The sequence below is a fragment of the Lepisosteus oculatus genome, chromosome 24 (genome assembly GCF_040954835.1).
Source record: "Lepisosteus oculatus isolate fLepOcu1 chromosome 24, fLepOcu1.hap2, whole genome shotgun sequence".
Classification (NCBI taxonomy): Eukaryota; Metazoa; Chordata; class Actinopteri; order Semionotiformes; family Lepisosteidae; genus Lepisosteus; species Lepisosteus oculatus.
Window position 1 is genome coordinate 8260232 of NC_090719.1, and position 22210 is coordinate 8282441.

The 22210-nt window shown below is 38.1% G+C and overlaps 1 protein-coding gene and 1 long non-coding RNA gene across 6 annotated transcripts in view; one reads left to right on the top strand and one right to left on the bottom strand.

Moving 5' to 3' along the window:
• Positions 1-12757, top strand: part of LOC138224941 (uncharacterized) — a 212181-nt gene extending 199424 nt beyond the window's left edge. The window contains exons 2-3 of the long non-coding RNA XR_011183445.1: positions 10221-10318; positions 12636-12757. This is a non-coding gene — a long non-coding RNA (uncharacterized lncRNA). The remainder of the gene's footprint in view (positions 1-10220; positions 10319-12635) is intronic.
• The window catches only part of LOC102695231 (carboxyl-terminal PDZ ligand of neuronal nitric oxide synthase protein), an 85953-nt gene that overhangs the window by 41274 nt on the left and 22469 nt on the right, over positions 1-22210 (bottom strand). The gene's annotated exons all lie outside the window — the stretch shown is intronic.

Sequence of the window (22210 nt, forward strand, 5' to 3'; positions counted from 1 at the left end):
ATGAAAAGATGTAGGAGAGCCCTTGAGTACAATACGCATAATACTTTGATGACTAAATGTTATGTCCAAGACAAATCAGGACAATTTCACTACAGCCAATAGCCAGAGTCCCTCAATAAACTATAACAGAGGTAGGACATCAGTTGGTATCAACCTCCATTACAGTAATTTTGTTCTCTCTTTCCATGGGGGAACCAAGAGTCTTAATACTGAAGCAAATATTTTTTAGAAGTTTCAACTAAAGAGAACAGAGAACAGTTTGTGATGAATAAAGCACAGCCCACATGAAAAACATTCTGAGGACACTGCTGTGATCTGCTTATCTCGACATTGAAAGGTTTAGACTTCTAGGCAACAAAAAGACTTCAAACCTGTATAGCAGTAAATATGGGACTATTTTGTTCAGGAATTAATTTGCTGCCAAAACTTTAACCAAGGGTTATTCATTAGGATACAGTTTGAGAGAGAAAACATGATCCAAAAGCATATGGTTCCTTTTGTCACATAAGCCCTCAATTATAAATGCATTTAATTGACATTTAATGCTAAGGACATCACTAAAATCGTATACGGACTATATGTGATTTTAATGATGTCCTTAACATACCTAAAACAATCTAAAAAACATTTTATTTTAAAAACATATTACAAAGTACAAAGAACGAGGCCTGGGTTCAAATCCAAGGTGCAGAGCTGCTGTTGTAGTCTTGAGCAAAGTACTTCACTCAGATTGATTCAATAAATGCCCTGCTGTTTAAATGGGTCTCCAGGTCTTTGCTGAAAATGAGAACTTCTTTTTGATAGATTTTTTCAGATTTGGTTAAGTACAGAGCTAAAAATTACCTTTATCGGATTTTCTCATTTTACAATTACTATTTTACAATAATGCAGCATGGCTTCTCCATGTGAAAAACTCAGGGACCTGTGGTTCGTCAGTGCCAATATTTCCATCAGCCAATTTGAAAGAAATCTATTCTGAATAAAAAAACATTAATGGTTCCCAGTGTGTGCCACAATACAATGTGCTTGTCTCTATCTTTTTGGTCCCACAGCTCCTGAGTAATTAAATTTTAAAGCCCAATTATTGTACATAAGGTGCAGAGAGTGGTAAAATGGAAAGCCTATTATGAGGGGGAAAAAGGGACCTGAACTCACTAATGGAAAAGAAAAGATTCTCAGGCATTAATTCAAATCGGGTGAAACACACACCTATATAAAATCATCACAACTATAGCCTTTTATATTAATTTGTTCAACAAATATTGTCATATAATAAATTGTATTTTAAAGCACTGAAGTGGCCCTAGTACACAATTTATTTTAATAGTTTCAAAGTTCATTTCATCCTTCAGTATTGTTTCCAGTATTTTTAAACAAATAAAATGAAAGTTATTGGCAATGGCACACACAAGGAAAGTAACCACTCTTCTTCAAACATTTATACTAGGCAGGGTAGCTTTAAGGATTGCTTTGATTAAGTATTATAATGGAAACTAATTTCCATTTCATCACCACTGAGGTTCAAGTTAAATAATTAGGGAATGATTACATCATAACAATCCGCCAGATCCACGAGTATTATGACCTTTCTGTCATGATAGTCTCTGCAGTGATAATTAGAAAACACTTGAAATTTCTAATCAAGTCTTTAATAAGACAGGCCACAAAACAGGAGTAAATGGCCTAAAAACTCCAAACTAGTTAGTTTTCCCATATTCTGCATGGCTTATAGACAACAACAGTCTTCATGAAGACAAAATGTACAGTAAAGGAACAACTAATAGGTTTATTCCATGCTGAAAAAAAAGAAAAGAGAAAACATAACGTTTCGGCCGTGGAGTCTTCTTCGGGTGTGCATGGAAGCCTTCAGAAGGCTCCACGGCCGAAACGTTGTGTTTTCTCTCTTCTTTTTCTCAGCATGGAATAAACCTATTACTTGTTCCTTTGCAGCCTACGCATGCTGACGCAGCTACCCACCTGAACTACTACAAAATGTATAGTAGTCAGGCAGAAATGAAAAACTCTTCGCCCTGCTTCAGAGCCTAGGGAAACCTCTTGAATACTACAGAATACAGTATATGCTTTAGCCATAAATAACAATCTTCAATATTAAACACATACTATATGGAGACTGAGGAGTTAAGGGGTAGAGAAATTAATAAAAGCACAAGGAGTTCCAATGCATACATGTTCTACATTTTCTAGCCCAGAACAATCAATAATTAATGACTGTAAATGAATTTTGTAGTGTAAACCCAGTCCAACCTACAGTCTTACCATGTCTGCTGTACCACTATACAGACATGACATCCATTAATATTAAATTTCTTTAACTGCATTAATTAAATGTATCCTTATACACACAAAATGTAATTATTTATGTTACAAATGTTTACATTCTCTCACTTGATGCAAAACTAATAAGAATGTGAACATGCTATTTTCATCAGCACTATATGCACTAATCACACAGATAAGGTCTTTTGGGAGTTTAAAGACGTTAAACAGTATGTCTTATAACGTGTCGGTGAAGGCCATTAGCATGCTGTACACAATATACCAAAAGCATCTTGCTCTTTAGGGATCACTGCTTCTCTCTGACTGATGAGACAGTGAAGTGACAAGCAGCCTGAATTCCTTCAGTAAGCAGACCTTCATGACTTCTTCTGTGAAAAGCCTGAAGTTGCCCACAGCACAGCATTTTCTTCTTTTTAGCAGATGCTTTGAAATTCACATCAGCTTGTCTGAATCAAAACAAAGTATGTTCGGGAAATAAGCCTTCCTATATCCTATATCCCACCGAGCCAAACTCATATACTGTACATAGCAGAATTATACAGTACATAGGAACACGTAAAGATCGAAACGTTGTGTTTCTTTTCTCCTCTTTTCAGTATGAAATAAACCTTTACTGTTCCTTTGCAACCTACGCATGCTGACGCAGCTACAGTACCTGCTTGAATTACAATTATACAGTACATAGCACAATTACTGTACTTACTGTACTGTACCAAGTTTAGGATCTTTTGAGCAAGCCATGGCCTTTCCACATTAAGTCCATGTTTACCCAGTTTTCTTGAAAATCTTAGAAAAAATACTTCTACTTCCTTTTAAATAGAAATGTAACATTTTGATGTTTTACCTCAGGCTAGTTTTAACTACCATGTTGTGAGAATCTCAGTACCCCTGTGTTTCTCTGGTAGGTGCCATCTGTACACTCAAATGCCCCCTGGCTTCCCCAAGGAACCAAGGTCTGGTTTAGGATTGTTCTTTTTCTACTGAATACATTTAGAGAAATATGAATCAAAATACAGTGTTTGGAATACGCCACAGTAAATGATCTCTCATTTGCAAACTTTATTTTCCGATACTGTTCAAATGTTGACCCAGACAGACACAACTTCAGAACGATTACATAGAAGAGGAGGCTACTGGACCTTGTTTGTTTGTCTGCTTGTAGCTGAATTATTTAAGAATTCCAACCATTTGATTCCTGCAGGACAGAAGCAGGGGACAACTTCCGCTTGATCTGGGAGTTTCCCCAAAATACTCTGTGTAAAGAAGTGTCTCCTGTTTTGTGTGTTTATTGTTCCTAAACGTAACTTACATTTGTGCCACTGTTGCTAACTTTGAGAGACCCCTGATTTTATCACCCATTAAATGGACCACAGTGTCACACTAAAATCTAACCCGCCAATACAAAGCAGGTACAGATTCTATAACCTTTAAACATTTTAGGAGTTTGCCCAATATTGACAGGATAGTTTATGTCAGTGTACAGAAAAAGAACACATATTGAAAAGTGTGAGACTTTAAAAGGGTTTCAATTGCTAAAATTTTAACTTTGGAAATCATTGTAGCACAAATTAGGGCAGAATGATGGTGCTGTGTCTAGCATTGCTGCCTCACAGCATTGAGGCCCTAGGTTCAATTCTGGACCTGGGGTGCTGTCTGTATGGAGTTTGTATGTTCTCCCTATGTTTGCATGGATTTCCTCCAGGTACTTCCTATAGTCCAAAAACATTCTGGTAGGTTAATTGGCTTCTGGGAAAATTGGCCATAGGTCTGAGTGTCTTGTCTGTCTGTCCAGGATATACTCTGCCTTTTGCCCATCGCTTGCTGAGATACAGTAGTCTTGGCTCCTCTGTGACCCTGAATTGGAAGAAGTGGTTAAAAATGGATGGGTGTAATACAAATTTATATAAAAAGATGTTTACAAGGAAAAGTCACTAAGTAGGTGAATGTGTACTGAATATGATCCATCAAATATGCTTCAAAGTTCAAGAGCTCTTTTATTTTTCAACACAAACAAGTCATGGATGCTCTTGTAAAATAGGATGCTGATTTGTCCTTGAGATTGCAGTGCAACAGCAGCTTAACACAGACAACACAGCAACAGTGTAACAAATAATAATACAATACAATCAGTACAGTGAGAAGTGCACTAAGAAGAGTTACTCACAGTCCAGAACACACAAAGAACAAACCATAACAGAACAGTACACAATATATTGTATTGCACAATATAAATATAAATATAAATGTATTGCACAAGTCCCTGGCATATATTTTTTACAAAAACTGTTGCACACAGGAAAAAGAAAAAGAACAGATGTAGCAGTTTACTGTTCAGTCCAGAAACAGGTCACTGTCAATGTTGCCTCTGCCCAGACGCAAGATGGATGCGTTGTACAGTCTTATGGCGCGCCGTGGATGAATCAGTCTATTGCTGAACGTGCTCTTCATTTCTACAAGTATGTCATAGAGGGGATGGGAGATGTTGTCCATGATGGCCTCTAGTTTGGACACCATTCTCCTCTCAGCCAGACCTCCAGGGGGTCCAGGCCAGACCCAACGACAGAGCTTGCTCTGCTGATGAGCTTGTTCAGCCTGTTAGAATCCACAGCTCTAATCCCAGAGCCCCAGCACACCACCGTGTAGAAAATCGCGCTCGCCAGAACAGATTGATAGAACCTCTCACTCACAGAAACACTGGTAGTGATCTTGTAGAATATATTCATATGCTTACACACAAGAAAGGTCAATCAGTATTTTAACCTGAAAGCCCACTGTTTGGAATACTGATGCTTATAATGCACATTGTTCATCCTTGCACTATGTTTCATTCAGATTTTTTATAAATTAATTTTAAAAAATGTTGTTTTCACTTTTGGCATTTTTGTTTATCTATTATTAAGCAGACTTGCCACAAGACAGGTGGCCTGAGTAATGTGGTACACATTAGCACAATATCTTGCGAGTACTGACCAGCTGCATCACAGTCTGGTACGGCAACTGCACCGCATCCGACCGCAAGACCCTGCAGCGGGTGGTCAAAACTGCCCAACACATCATCGGCAGTGCCTTACCATCCATCCTGGAAATCTACACCAGGTGTCTGAAAAAAGCCACCACAATTATGACTGATCCCACTCATCTCAGTCACAACTGGTTTGTCCCCCTACCATCTGGTAGAAGGTTCCAGACTTTCCAGTTGCACACAACAAGACTCCGAAATAGCTTCTTCCCCAGAGCCGTCAAGCTGGTGACCCCTCCCACTCCCACCCACCAAACTATGATATCTCCTCACTTCTTCCTGTACCCACAATGACTGTACTCCTACACCACTACATAAACCATACCTCTGACAATTGAATGTAAGCCATACTTGAACCTAAAACTGTGCTTGATTGTAGTTGATAGTTGTACTATTTGATAATCGCCATATTATTTTGCACTGTTTGCCGTATTATTTTACACTGTTTTGCTCTGTTTGTGTACTTTGCTCTGTTGTGTACTTTTGCACAGTTTTTAACAGATATGAGTACTGTCGCACTGGTACCATACTTTTGTTTACTCTGTTATTGTAATTGTATTTTCTGTCTATTGTCTTGTCTGCTGTTCTATATATACAGTATATACTGCACCTGAAAGACTAATGAGAAACACTTTTCATTATACTATGCACCTGTGTAAGTATAATGACAAATAAAGTTGAATTGAATGGAATTGAGTGACCATGAAATCTTATGCAATTTCCTTTCTTTCTCATCATTTCCTTTCAAAAAGCATGTTCCCAGAATTAACTACTTGATACATAATGGAAAAACATGAGTTATAGCTTATTTGGAAAATTAGTAAATGTATAAAATAACCAGTCAATTTATAATCTACCCCAATTTATAAATAATTACAAATGAACTGGATATATTAAAGATTAACTGACACACTGGTAAATGTTTACAGTAATTATTTAGTAACTGACTGTCAAACTGGTATATTTAGAAATTGTTCCAGTATTTTATTAATGTATCCATTTTCCACAAAAATAATACTATATACACAATACATGTATTGTTGCCTTGCAAAAGATGTTTAACAAATATGGCTTCCTCAAGTAAAGAAAATATCATTAAGACAGAAGAGCTAAGAACAAAAGAAAAACAAATCTCCACAACAGAAAACATTAAAAATGTCTTAAAGTGAGTTTGAAAGACTAGACTTGATTCTAAACAGACAAAATGCCTTTAAGCCCAAATTGAAAGGCATTTTATTAAACTGTGCTGCCCACATTAATGCATGGATGTGAAATCTAGACCATGAATGCGAAAAAAAAAAGCTGAAAGAAGCAGAGGGAAATGTACTGTATGTTTGGAGTAATAGGAAGAGATGGAAATACAAAATTGGAATAACTAGCGGTGTCACTAAAATAGAAATGGACTGGACACACATAAATAAAGGGGAGTAGATCGAGGGGGAAAAGCACAGTGACAAAAAAACAAACATGTAAAAAGACCCTCTTGAAGACGTACGAAATATGAAATCAATATGCTGGCCAGATCAAGATGAATGAGAGAATTTGAAGACGGATGTTTGTGGAAGGGTCCTTCATCGAGCAGGGTTAATAAAGGGTGATGATGACTTGCAAAAAGAGGAAATTGCAAAGAGGTTTGCAATTTTCGACCGCCGTTAGTACTGTCAAACGTTTTCAAAATATATGGTCATGCCACACATCCTGAAATGTTTGAAAACTTAGATTAGGCGTTAAGTCAATTTCCACCAAAAAAACGTGTTGTCAATTTATTGGTAGATAAAATTTTAATACTTCTTTCTCCTAAGTGAAAAGCATTTTAAAATATTCAAACCCTAATGCATTTCTATTGTTCCTTGGCATTCCTAGTAAACATTAATCACTTCAAGCAACGAAATGCCACTCAAGAGAACCTTTCTGCTCATACTTTCAGTGCCAACTAAAATAGTGAAGAGAAAACCTAAAGGGTTTTATACTCACTTTGGGAAAACAATTAAGTCCATGTCCAGTATTTGGCAGCTACCAATTACAGTGCACTGGCTGAATGCAGAAGACAAAGTTGTTGTATCTTATAGGATGCAAATCCTTCTTTTTGCACTGTAAGAAGCTTTGTGTTCATCAGTGGCTTATGGGCTTTGGTTAAGGCCACAGCTCCTCAAATTATATCTGAATCAATAATTTAAATCATTTGGGCCCCCTGATGCAGTACTTTCAGCGTGGTTTATTTTAAGAAACTGCACGAGCCAAAAAGCCTTTCAAGCGGTTGAGAATGTGTAAAGTTAATTAATATGTATTCCACATTATTTCAGCTGTTTACTTTTAACAAACCTTCAACAAGATTCAGCCTTTGTTTTCACTCCACATCTTAACAGTCCATGTGAAGACCTATGTAGTGAATACACTGTACAGTGACATCACTTGGCAGGGTGAATCCTTTTCCAAGACACTGTAAACACTTAAAAGAGATAAGAAATACAAAGGAAATGTACAACCCGACCCAGAAACACCAAAATCGGCTTAGTAATCAGTTAAAAGCTTTTGCTTTTTATTTTGCTTTAGGCAGAAATGTAAAGTAATCTAAAAGGATAGTGTACTTGTACTGTTTGGCTGTATTAGACCCACTCTTTACACCTCTCTTTCCTTGCTTTTGAGAAATTAACCAGGGAGGAGACTGCTGCAGGCATTAAAGGTGAAGATGGGGCACAGGGAGCAGTGAAGCAAAAGATACTTGGGAAGAGGGTGTTCTGCAGGCGAAATACAATATTTACGCGTACGTGTGAGATTAAGGATTTGACCCTCCTATTGAACTTCGGTTTTACATTTTTAGCAAACATTTAACAACCAAGTTTATTAATTGTGAAGTAAAAGTAAAGACGGGGGTTAAATTAAGTCCTTTCTGCTTGAAGATTAGACTTCTAAGCAACAGGAGTTTATGGCAGGAAAGGGAGAACTGATAAGGATGCCAGATGCTAGGAGAGCTAGGGAACCCCCTGGGGACTTAATCCCTGACCATTTGGGCAAAAAGCTGTAAACTGGCCAAACACGTGACCTCCCCCCTTTACCTTAATAACGAGTGACGTCAGAAGCAGCAAGGAAAGGATATATAAACCTAAAGTTTGTACCAGCACTTTGAACAATACTTCGGTTTTGTTGTTTCTTACGGGAAACAAGACTTCGGCAATATTGTTCCTTGCATGCAATAAACTCTTCTGTTTAACTTCATCTCGGGATCCAGAATATGCTTTCTGTTACAACAATTGCAACATACGAGGTTCGTACAGCTTATTTAATCACTGACATGTTCTGGTGGGAAAGAGGAGGACAACAGCAGGGCCTTCTGATTTGAATGGTATTACGGTCTATTCACAAAGGGTTGATACCGGCTCCATTGAAAGATCATGTTGTATTACACCTTCTTATACTTTAAGGCTAAAGAAAGTACTTACTGCTTGGATAAAATAAAAATAAAAAAACAATTTCAAGACCCTGTTAAAATTCACAAACATGTAAAGCACACTGGCATATTAATGGAAAGTAAAGTTCCAATAAAAGCAAATTCATGAGGCGAAAGCTGACCGCAAGCATACTTATAATCGTTTGGTAGTTAGAAAATCTGTTACAACTACAAAATGTAAATCTTGGTAAAGGTCATAACCGGCCTTTTCAGGATCTTTTCAGGCCTTGTACCAGCTTCTGTACATTGTATCTTGGCAACCACATGTATGCAGCATTTGGGACTGATGACTGCATCTACTTATCTTCAAAAAAAAAGTTGATACTGAATACACGTGCTGCAAAAGCCCCACAAAAGATTAGAGAAAGCTAACGACGGGTTTTAAGACAATCAAGCTCTAAATACTGAAGAAAAGGGATTTAATAATGCATGACACCAAATAAATTAGTCAGATGTGCACATTTTTCTAAAAACACAGCTAGAATCCAGTCATGGTGATTGTGTTCATTTTGGCTTGTATCTGGAAAAAAAAGGTTTAATAGTGCATTTATATTCAGAGATGTTGGAAGGAGAAAGTGAAATGCATCAAAATTTTATGCCAGTGATTGAAAAAGAAATAATTGTATAGAACGTGTTACCTACAGTGTAGGTGTGTATTGCATATGGTTAATATATATACTAATCACATAAGGGAATAGCCCAAGTGTTGTGCACCAACAGCAGAATAGAGTAGGCTGAACAATGATGGAACAGTAAATCAGATGACCTGCCAACACACAAATTAAATGTGCTTAGTGGAAAGGGAAAGAGGAATAATCCCATAGAGTGGCCTGCGATTCTGAAACTGTGGCAGCCTTCCAAAGCTTTTAACTATCACTGGTTTCTTTAGCTCGTTATTGCATGACATTATTTAACATCTTTCGTCTCCACCACCTCTCTGTTGTCTCTCAAAGCACAGCACTAATGGTGCACTGTGTACACCAGCACCACGGAGTATTATCTACATAGACCTGTTGCAGAGGACTGTCCTTAATTTGGGGGAATTATCATCTGAAACAAAACACAATGTATGATGTAGTTCACGTAGGTGGCTGAGTCAGCATGCGTAGGCTGCAAAGGAACAAGTGAAGGTTTATTCCACACTGAACAGAAAAGAAACACACCCAAAGAAGGCTCCACAGCCGAAATGTTGTGTTTCTTTTCTTCTCTTTTCAGCGTGGAATAAACCTTCACTAGTTCCCTTACAAATATATGATGGCATGTTCATAGTGCTAACATGCAAGACACAGTACAGTAGCTCCTGTATACAGCAGATCAGGGAAGGTTCACTAGTTGGAAATTCTGAAACAGACGTTTTGGGTAGGAGGTCAAAACCTAATTCCGCTCACTTCCGCTTGTCGATTTACCGTAGAAATATCATGCATCTTGCTTACTCCTGCATCCTGTGTGTTTCAGTTTTGCATCTGTCCACCTCATCTTTCCCTTGGAGCAGATCCCTGGCTCATCTTTCACAGAAACAGCCCCATCAATGGGTTGTTATTCTCCCCAGCCAGGTGAGTAACTCCGATAAAGCTTATTATTCAGATCACTCCCTGTCACACTTTAATTAGGGTGGACTGAACTGCATGAAGTGGGAAATTTAAAGGGGAAATTAGGTCACATTTTGGTCTTAAGTGGAATTTAGCTAGGACACACCAGTATTAACGTCTCTGATCTAACAAGATCAGGTTCCAAGGTGATATTGAAATATAGTGTGGATTAATCATGCTGGTTGATCAGTCCAATTATTAAAAACATTTTTGTTTCCCTGAATTTTACTATCAAGACCAGGACAGTAAGGATGGTTTGTATCCATAAACTTCAGCTGCCAGTGAAAGAATATACTGTAACTCAGGAGGAGGGATTCAAAAAAGTCTTCGCACAGGGAATAATGAATGAAGAAAAAAAAAACATTTCACATAAACAGAACAAGTAGCAACCAGTTGAGAAACTGAAGGCGAAACAAGAATTTGTTTTGAGACAATTTTATATGGAGGTGATACTTCAGTCTGAACTGAAAGATCGATCTGGGTTCTTTCAAGGAAAAAAAGCATTGATTTAGATTTCAACTCTCATTAGTACCCTGCTATTTGCTGTGGTGCATGCAGGCAGTGTGAAAGCACTTCTTCTTTATAAATGAAGTCTTGTGCTGGTGTTTTTTTCCCCACTTTCATGGTACTAGATGCACAAACCAGAGAAAGTGACCTTCAGAGACTGAATGTCACAACCATAAGGCAACACTTTGTTGTCAAATTACAGGAAAAGCTTGTGCTTGAATTTTCAGAGGATGATATCAGAGTCAGGGCATTCACAACAGTTGTACTTGGAAACCATGGGCGGATATGAAACTGGTTGTTTTGTAGAAAGCAGATCTTGAAAATAAGGCATTTTGGTACCCAAGAGCCTCACGAATTAAACATTAGAAGGCCAGTTGACTTGAAACAGTAAATGAATGTGTATTAGTAGCACCTACCATATGTTTTTTAACTTATCTTAAATTTGTAGCAAGACTTTAGACTTTGTGTATAGCTTTAAATTATCTTCACTTTTAAGAACCATGTAGCCTGCAGGGCAGGAGTTGAACTTATGCTCTCTTTCCCAAGCTATAATGCAACTGTATTTTCAAGATGAATTCAATTACAGAACAGCGGAGTATTTTACAAGACAGGATTTTACACGTCTTGTCTCACTGTTGCAAAACTAGGCCCTGATCTATTATTTACTGCTACACCCTGCTTCTTACAGCAAAGAAAAAAGGCAAAGTAATGATCTTCAGGCACACGTTCACTTTGTAACGCAAACTCATTTCTACAATTCCCCTTTCAAAGCATAAAACATGTAAATGGCCCCTTTTTGGAATTAGGTTAAAAAAAGAATGTAGTTATGTAGTCATTTTTCACTTTTAATGTTTAAAAATTTAAACGGGAGAGTAAAAGGACGTGTGTTTGACAGAATGAGTAAACTCTTGCAAGAGCAAGGTCAGAGTTGTGTTCTGATGTTACATTTTGACATGTCACTTCCCACTTCTCAAAAGAAACTAGGTTATCTTCATTGTTATTGTAAGTATTATTTTAAATTCAAAGCAGTAGCTGAACGGTAATTTTTTTCCTCAATAAACATTGCTTTACAGATGAATGCACACGATATTGTGGTTTAAAGGCAGTTTTAAAGCAGTGCACAGCAGGTGAACTGTACAAGTTCCTAGAAATCTCGTAGAAATAACGTTTTAAGCACCTTGGGTAGCAAAAAATCCGAGAACAGTGCTCTTTTTTAATTATTCAGCAATGCCAATGAAGAGTGTGCTGAATGAATTCTAACAGTAAATTGGTTTGCCATTGTCCAAGCTGTTATCAGGTCATACGTAGCTGCGTCAGCATGCGTAAGCTGCAAAGGAACAAGTAAAGGTTTATTCCACGCTGAAAAGAGAAGAAAAGAAACACAACGTTTCAGCTGTGGAGCCTTCTTCAGGTGTGAAGTTAAATGGGAGAAAGAAGGCAGGCCTTGTAATAACAGTAATAGTAGTGTAACCAAAAACCTGATCAGTCACATTATGCATCTACAGTACACTGACATGTAAATGCTAAGTATACCCAATAAGAAACATATGGTGTAACTTAGCCCTGAATACCCTGACACTCATTATATTGAGACTAAAATTACAGTAATTGGAAAAGCTTTTAAAAACATCTCCATTTAAAAGCACAACAAAATCGAGTCGCAGTGACCAAACTTGTACATGTATTCCCCATATGGCTAATGATCATAACGCCAGTCACCCTTGCACATTGCATGTACTGTAGATGACCTTGTCCTATATTCCTCTGCCCTCAGGAGCTGGAATATTTCCAGGACGGATGGCCCTTGGATCAGTATTTACGATTTCCATGCTCCTACTATGATAGACCATTGGCCCAACGTGGCCAACCAAGTGAATTTTATGTGGAATACAAGAATATTTTTAAGGACCATTACATTAAAACAAATATCTGTATTTACAAAAGTTTGAAAGGTGTTTACCTCGAATAATATAAAAGTTGAATTGCTCAGGATTGTTCTGAGCTAACTAATTGCATCATTAAATCTATTGGATTAAAATCTGCAAATACATGTAATTAAATTCAGGTGAATCAGGGTCACAATGTTCAACACACAATATTTTATTTAAATGCACAAGCAGTCCCCATTTGCAACAGATTATAAAGTCTTTGTAGAGAGATTTAGTCTGTTCCCCAAAGGAAATATTCAAAACACCCCTTATCTAATTTTAGCACATTTTTTCTTGTCTTTCCAAACAAAGCAATTTAAAATAACTCAAATATGGGAGCCCACAAGAAAGAAAAACGTGGAAAAAGAGAACTCATGACACAATGTTTGAAGATCAGAAAATAACATTACACCTTACTCTTACAGTTTCTGCACAAGCAAATGGTAATCTGGTTGTATTTTTCTCCATAAGAAAAGATTCTGCAAATGAATGAAATAAAGTTCAGTTTAAGGGTATACAAGTCTTCACCCAACCTTGTAAGAATGATTTTTAGGCTGCAGTAAGATCCTTGAGCAAAAGACATCACTCATTAATCACCTTGTGAATCGTTGTTGGAACAATGCAGGGGCTCAGTGTCCCATTCAAGCCACATCTGAAAGCACATTAATCACAAACAACCGAAAAAGCACTTCATCACCAGACACTAACGAAACATGTGAGGCCGGTACTGGCTGCAGCACATGTTCCCTCTAAGCTGTGTGCGTGTGCGCGCGCACATGCTATGAAATCAGCGCACGTAGGAAATTAAACTGCACACAAAATAAATTCCCCCCAAAATATGATGATAATAAAACAAACACGGTCGTTCATTGAAAAATGCTAAATTGACCACGAGACTGGCTGCGAGTGTCATGGGAGCCAGTTCTGACTCCCGTGAAGTGTGTTGGTAAAGACCCTATGCAGACGGTATAATCCGGAAATGACTGGAGAAGGACAACTAAGGAAGGTAGAGCAGGGTTAGGATGGGTAGACAGACAGGGGGGCGGTGACTGTAGTGATCAGGTGCAGGAGGGGGAAATGCCGAAGCAACTAAGTCCAGGGAAGTCCAAAACAGGAAGTCGGGGTGCAGTCCGTAGTCCAAAGGCCGGGAGATCCATCCAAGACAAACAGTTAAAAACAGGAACCAGGTCGGAACCAAAACAGGAACAGGAACTAAAAGCATAATGGAACCAGGCGATCTGAGCCCCGGACCCAGTCGGTCAAGATGCCTGGGAATAAGGCCTGCCTTAGGGCTACCCATGAGCCCGGGGAATAGGCAAGCCTTGTGGCGTCCATCTTCCAATACTGAGCCCATTCTCCTGTAGCCAAAACGCTGAGCAGTGTCTGAGACAAGAGTCTACATAAAGCTGGAAAACCCTAGGGATGAGTAAGTCACTGTTATGGTAAGAACTCCACATGTGCAGACCGCTTCTGTCAGAAAAGTCACCAAGTGTATGAACATTTCTTGTGGACTAGAGAGACTATGTGCAGGTCTGAAAACCTGATGGTAAAACTGAGTTATGTGGAGGGTTAAATTTATAAAAATTCTTGAGGCTGGTAAAAAATGAAAGTTTTAAATTCCCCCTGGGTTTGCAATCACTGGACCCATCTGAAGGGACACAGTCCTGCCCTTGGGCACAGAAAACTGAGACATGGAGTTTAACTGTCTTAATTCAAGCTTCCTCAACTGAGCACTTTTAATTTAATGCAACAGAATCCAACCATGCCTTAAATGCTTTCAATTGCAAAGCTGAATGACAGTATATAAAATCTAAGGATATCAGCTGGACCCTTCCCTTTCCATACCTCTCGGACTGAAACCAGTTCTAAGCCAATTCACAAGCAAAGTCCTGTTGGACAGTATGTTGGTGATAGTGGGTTGGACAGCATAGACAATAAGAAAACAATGTGAGGAAGGGCATTCATTTTAATAAAGTAGAACCTACAGTATTATATCAGGACAGTCCTTAAATACACTGCACCACCTTATGTGAGCACGGAAGTCGACTGGTTGCAGGTGATGCAGATTTCCTGTTGGCACGCGTTTCCATGGTAACTGGCACTGAGAGACAGGTGTGCGGCCGGCTACAATGACAAAAACTAGCTCGCACCGCATCTGTGCCACAGGGATGACCAGGAACACCAGTAATTCCTGAAGAGTGCAGCTGAACAGGAATATGGGGCAAAAAAGAAATCGGTTGTAGGAGTGGGATTCAGAGGCATAAGGAATGTTTGGACCCATTTACTTTATTTTCAAAGTCTCCCAAGGTTATCAAAGAGGTTTAAGACTAGGGAACTCTCTTAGAAATATCAAAGAGAAAGAGGACAGTGCAGTCAGCACAGAGAGAAATATGGTATTTGGACAAAAGTGTCCTAGAACCAACAGGTTCTTCCATTAGAAGTGACTTTTCTGTGTCACAGAAAGGAAACTCTGCACAAGAGGCTCACTGATGAGGGGCTTGATCCAGAATACAGTATTATATTTCTGAACAATCTCCAATTTTCAACAAACTTAAACTTTTGTTCTAATAACCAACCATAACTGCATATACTGTATCCTTTTCCCAGATGTATTATTTTCTTGCATCCTCTTTTTCAAGCAACTGTAAATATTCTAACTACTGAGACCCAGAAAGCTTACAGTATATTCCAATTCTGTAATGGATACAAAAGACAAACCTGAACTAGCATGACCATCTGTGATGTTAATGCCATGCCTTTTGGATTAATGAGCTTCATTACATGTGCAACATGTTTGAAAGACTTGAGTCTGCCAGCTATTCTGAACCACACGGAATGTGAAGTGTACAGAGTCTGTATACAAAAATTCATACGGGGATCTTTCTGATGAGGTGAATTTATTCCGAGTGTGGTGCTGAATTTAAAACCCCAGGCCAACAAAATCTCTGCATTTGTTTAATAAAAACAAGACAGTTATTAAAAAAAGATAAGATGAAAAAGAAAAAAAAGTGTGTCACTGCGATATTGAGTGAAATGAGAGCTCTGTAGTTGTTTATTGTTCAGTGGAGAACTGCATTACAACCAAACCTCCAATTTCCTTTTTTTAAAATCAAACTATATTAAAAACATTGTGGTATTTTGGGAGATGCTATTTTAATACACAGTATAAACTATATACAGAAATATGGAGATTTAAGCTGGGATAAAATATGGTATAGTCCTAGATTGGGAAAGTTAGAATAAGCCACATTTAAAAAAATAATAACCAAGCTTGCAAAATAAAAATCACAAGACTATTATTCTAGTCAGCTGAGCAAAATCCAACACTATAGCAAAAAATTGACTAAATGTTTTACTAGGGTTAAACTAAATGTGTATCCATGTCCAGGGCAGAGTAATAATATCTAATAATGAATGATGTCTTTAAATGCAGTTAGCAGTGCCTGTCCTAGTTTTACTAAAGAATTCTGGCTGTATATTGAGCAAACACAACACAATGACATTAAATATTTTACTCATCTAGACATTTTATGTCACTAGGGGAGAAAAAATTACTGTTGGCCCCCTACACAGGGAAGTTGGTGCCTTTTCAGTGCCCTAATTTTATTACCAGTGGGAAAAGAGCCCAGGCTCCCTACTATACTGTAGACTTCAGAAGGAAATTAAAATATCTCACTTTGCAAAAAAGCTTCCAGAGTGACTGTGATTAATTCAATTATTAGCAATCGGTCTCCACTACCATTCCAAATCATACACAGTAATGACTGTTATTCTGGTCTACTGTACATGGGAGTGATAAGATAAGTATAAATGAATGAATTTTATATAGTGTTTTCATGGTAAACAAAAATAAAACCCTAAGGCCTTCAGAAATCATACTATAGGGACCTACTGTACCACACTTCCAGGGCCGGGTTATTGGCATGCTATGGTGGAGGAAGAGAGGGGTGTCAGTTTCATTTGGGGGGAAGGAAGAATACACTTTTTAATAGCTATTTTTTTACAGAACCAATCCTGTCATTGGAACATTTTTTCACCGATCTTTGAGTATATTAATTCCTGAAAAAAATATAAAGTGAGATGAAACCGCCTTAAAGTAAAGCCAGGAATGGTCACAGAAGTCATAAAACACCAACAAAAAAACTGGACAGGAGGGTGTTTATGTATTAAAAAGTGATCTGTGTTGAAAACTGTTTACAAGGTGGAGAAACAACAGGACATTTGTTAAAGGGAGTACACTACAGTCTTTCCAGGAAAGTTCCCAGTAGCAGTTTCAAGACTTGGTAAATACCAGGCTATGTAATCGTACACAGAACAAACAGGACACCCTACCAAAGACTAACTTAATACATCACAGAGCCACGTTAATACTCTTAGCTCCACCCCCAGCTCATATTGATGGACAGGGAGCCTCCATTTAATCCAGGGGTGGGGATGGGCTCTGTAATCTTGACACAACATGGTGGAAATCAACAGAAAAGGCCAACAGTGTGGATCCACCACAGGTAAGACAAATCCAAAACAGCCAATACATAGAATAATTATTGCAAATAAATTAAACAAGACAAAAATACCTAGAAAGTGACTTTTCCAACAGACAAAACAAACGTTTGTGGTAGACCCTTGTGACCAAGGTGTGCACCAGTCCTTTGTCATATCAAGCAATAAACAGGCCTACGTGTTTCTGTGAATACCTGAAATTCATCCAGTACCTATCTGACAGAGGTCTTGCTATGACTCTCACACAACATGTTTCTTGAGAACAAAGGTTCAATGAAAGTTTTTTTTTCCCCACAATATTCAGTATATCTGTATATCCACACATAAAACAGTAGTTTGCTAGTTGAGGAATTAGCTAGTTTTAAGAAAACATCCCTAAGAATATAACCTTACAATCCATTTAAGAGAGGTAACAGATTATCGCAATAAGCAGCCATGCCAGTCTTGAACATCCTGCAGTAAATGTAAGTAAATCCTCCATTCTTAGATTATGAAACAAATGTGGGGTCTTAGGATTCTGTTACATTTTCATAAATTGTGTATAGTAACTACAGCGTGGTACTTCCTATAAACATACCTGTTCCTTTTTCCATCAAGGAATGCAACAAATTAAATACTATTAAGCTAAATGCCAAAGCAAAAAAGTAGTCAAAGTAAAAACATGAAACCACATTTCACAGCATTCTCTAACTACAGTAGTGCTCTTACCATCCAATAGAAAAGCAAGATATCATGGGCAATTATCAAATTGGATAGAAACAGTTTATAAAAAGCCAGGATATGAAAGAGAAATTGCATAAGGGAAACAGAAATGTGAAGATCAGACAGACTCAATGTCTCCAAATGAGGTTCTTCTTTAATACTTCTTTCTTTGGCAGTAGCCAAGAAGGTAAATTTCCTCAACTGGAAGAACAGGGATGAACTGTCCTTCGGATGAGACGTAAAACCGAGGTCCTGACTCTCTGTGGTCATTAAAAATCCCAGGGAGTTTCTCGAAAAGAGTAGGGGTGTAACCCCGGCGTCCTGGCCAAATTTCCCATTGGCCCATACCAGTCATGGCCTCCTAATAATCACCATCTATGAACTGGCTTCATCGCTCTGCTCTCCTCCCCACTAATAGCTGATGTGTGGTGAGAGTACTGGTGCACTATGGCTGCTGTCGCATCATCCAGGTGGATGCTGCACATTGGTGGTGGTGGAGGGGAGTCCCTATTACCTGTAAAGTGCTTTGAGTGGAGTGTCCAGAAAAGCGCTATATAAGTGTAAGCAATTATTATTATTAATTATAACTGTCCACTGTACAAAGGCTCTCTTTTAATTGACCATATTCAATTTGGAAGAAAAAAACACTTCAGTATAACAATAAAAAGAAAGAGTTCAATTCAATCTTGTCAATTATTTTAATCTTGAAGCCAAAGGGTAATTCTGACATTCCACAGATATTTGGGCAAGTTTAAATCTTTTTTTATTTTCCAGTTGTTGTTTATTTGATAACAGAGATAAGGCAAAGGAAAAAAAATCACTGACAATTTTCAATGCTGTTATTATTTCTTTTCTTCTTTGACCCGCTATTTTCTGTTACCCTTTTATTGTCCGTGGTTTTTTTTTTCTGACAAGATCCTGTATTATGTATAAATAAAAAAAGAACAGACATTCTGAAAGCAAACAGCTAACCAGTATACCATCTGATTGACTTGGGAGTATACTGTAATAGGATTATGGTTCTACCCATTGTGAACAGAATCCAGTGGCTTAATTGTTACATTAAATGCATTTGGATACTCTAGACACAACTTAAATCTGCTGAGACTCCATTCTAGCATGCAGTACAGTATGTGACAATGATATAGCAAATCCCATTTGTCTATGTAAGTAGTTTGCTGTAAGATATCTGTCTGAGAAGACACCTGTCACTAAGAATGCAATGTTACCCTCAGAATTACCTTTATGGGAAACCCAGATATCAAACAGAAAAAAGACGCAAGGATTTCTTCAGTTTTATTCCTAAAACATTGCTACGTTATTCGGAACACAGATTGCCTACAGTATATACAAATTGAGAAATTAATCCATATTGTTCCATCTCAAAGACTTTCAACAGGACAGACCAAGAGTATTGTTCAATTTGATTCCACAAACCTGTTATATTTCTAAATATTAACAAAGTTCATTGTTTAAAAAAGTTTAGCTAGATGATTAAAAAAATTCAGTTTGTTTTTATTTTTAGAAGTTGAGTGTTCTGGGGGGGGGGGATACTTAGTGTGTAAATTCATCTCAGAAACTGCATATACCATGTATACAATTCTATAAAGGTTTCTAAATATTTCTGTAGAAAAAAAAGTGTAAATTCTGCAAAAGTAAATCATTAAAAACGGCAGACAAAAAAAAAATTGACTGCACAACAGTCTACATTTAGCCTGGGCTTTTATATGATGCACATCTCTTATTTTTGTTATTATTATTATTATTATTATTATTATTAGTAGTAGTAGTAGTAGTAGTATACAAGATCTGTGCAAATTAAGCATGAGTAATGTTAAACACAAAAAATGAATGATAGTCTAAGATGATCCATGAACAGCGCTGAATATATGAACCTTACAATCCTTTTCCTTGATGTTCCCAACTTTGTGACAAAATAAAAGGATCAGCTGCACTCCCACTTTCCCACACACTCTGAGAGGTGCCGTTCTGCAGTGCAAGTCCCCCTGAAAGGCAGTGTGTCAAGGGCAACATCAAATACTGTCAAGAGTGACACACAGCAAGTTGCTGTCCCAGCTCAACCACAACTAATCAGAGGTGGCAGCCAAGAAGTCCTGTCCGCTTCAAAATAAACCTTAATACAGACAGGACAACTCACAGGAGATCTGACGACGGCATCATTCCAGACTTTTTGAGCTAATTTCTTTTACTATTGACAGGTTTCATTTTCTCCAGCTTCACAGCTTCGCTTTGGCGTGTCGATCTGCTAACCTTACACCACACGATCAAAGACTGGGTCTAATCTCGGTTTGTTAAAGAGGTTCAGAAAAGGCTGCGTCTCCTGTATCCAATAACAAAATCTCCTTTTGTTTTTGGTGAAATACCCAGCACTGGAGTAAACGACGAGGATATTTTAGGAGAGAATTGAATTTGTTTAAATCCTGAATTCAGTCATTCACTTCCTTGCATAACAGTAAATCAAATAACGCTAAGCTTTTAGATAAAAGCTAAGACTGCAATGAACAGATGCCACAGTGAATTACATGAACATACTGTACATATTTCTGCATATATATAGTAAAAATACTACACCTTCTAATTATTTCTGAACGCAGTTTTACAGTACTGTGAATTTTCACTTTTCAGAAGGATAGTGTAGTAATTATTAATTCACTACAACCATACAGCTCAGAAAACCATTTAAGGTTGTATACAATCTTTCAGAGCACTGGTAGTAAAAAGTGAGAGAAGAGGGCATTTAATTGGCCAGAATTCCTGTCGTGCACACAACTGGAAGAATCATTCAAGTAACAGGCCGTGAATTTATTCTCCCCTTGAAGTGCTCTATACACTGAGCAGCATGGCCGTGCTTACAGAACCATGATCTATTGAACCACAAGCTTGTCTACTGTTCTCACCAGAAGAGGCCTGTATTCCTCCGGACTCTTCTGGTGCAGTTTTAGCTTGGAGGGCAGGACCCTGACAAGACTTTGCTTGAAGTAGCCAAGTTACTTTAATTAAATATAATCAGGCATGTATTTAGAACCCACCTGAATATACTACATGTCGGTGGCATTAGAAAAGGTCTGTTTTTTAAAATTCAGATCGTTTAACCAAGCCCCTGAATGTTTCAAACGAATTGCCTTGTAATGATTTCTCAAAATGTTGTTCCTGCTTTTACATGGCTGGTTTCCAGAGCCCCCATGCTGATTTAATCCGCTGCATAGCTCCAGCTCTGCTTTAATAATGATGAAGCCAAGCCAAGCCCATTCTGGCTACCCATACCACTGCCAGTTTCTCCAGTGTAGAGTGCGTCTCCTGAAAGAGACGCATCACAGAAGATGCGGGGGACTATCTCCAGAGGAGAGTTCCAAAAACGACAACAACAACAGCAAAAAAAAAAGAGGTCTTGGAGCAAGCGCAGTAGTCCCAGTTTTGTAAAAATCACATTAGACTTTCAGTTCAGTTTATTTTGTCATATGCAAAAATGCAATGAAATGCTTTGCATATATGCCCCGATACAAAGACATTTAGGAGAAACAAAAGCATAAACACAGATCAGCAGCAGCAACAAGTTAAATAACAGATAACTGAAAAAAAACAAGGCAGACAAGCAGTGTGAGAGGAGAAAAAACACAGCGTGAGTAGAGATGTGTTTAGTCAGTGGTTGGGGTAGGGTTTGGTAATCTGCAGGAAGAAACCGTTTCTCTAAATCCGGAGGTCCGTGCCTTTATGCTCCTATAATGCTTACCAGAGGGCAGGGGGGAGAAAAACAAATTTTGCACAGGCATGTAAAAAAACATTTGGAACAAACTAAAAGTAATAACAGCGCCATTGTCATGCTGAAGAAATGGATATGTACTGTAAGTAAAGTTACAAATGAGAGGCCATTCTCATTGCTAGGTTGCTAGTGGCTAAGTGGAGCCAAGAATCTCATCCTGCTGTTTCTTGAAAGAAGCAAAAATATTCGCTGTGACAACATAGCTGGGTAGCGGGCTCCAGACATCTACACACCTTTGTACATAAATTGTCCCCCGTTCTCAATGTTAAAGGCATTTCCCCTTCGTTCCAGTTGGTGTTTCTCTGATTCAGAAAAAATCCACTGGCTTATACCTGTCAGTCGTACTTCAAAGGGTAACAGCACCTCACCACACTGAGCAATAAAGGTACCCCTCCTTCCTCAAACAAAGCATTCACCCCTTTTCTCTTTGTAGAAGAC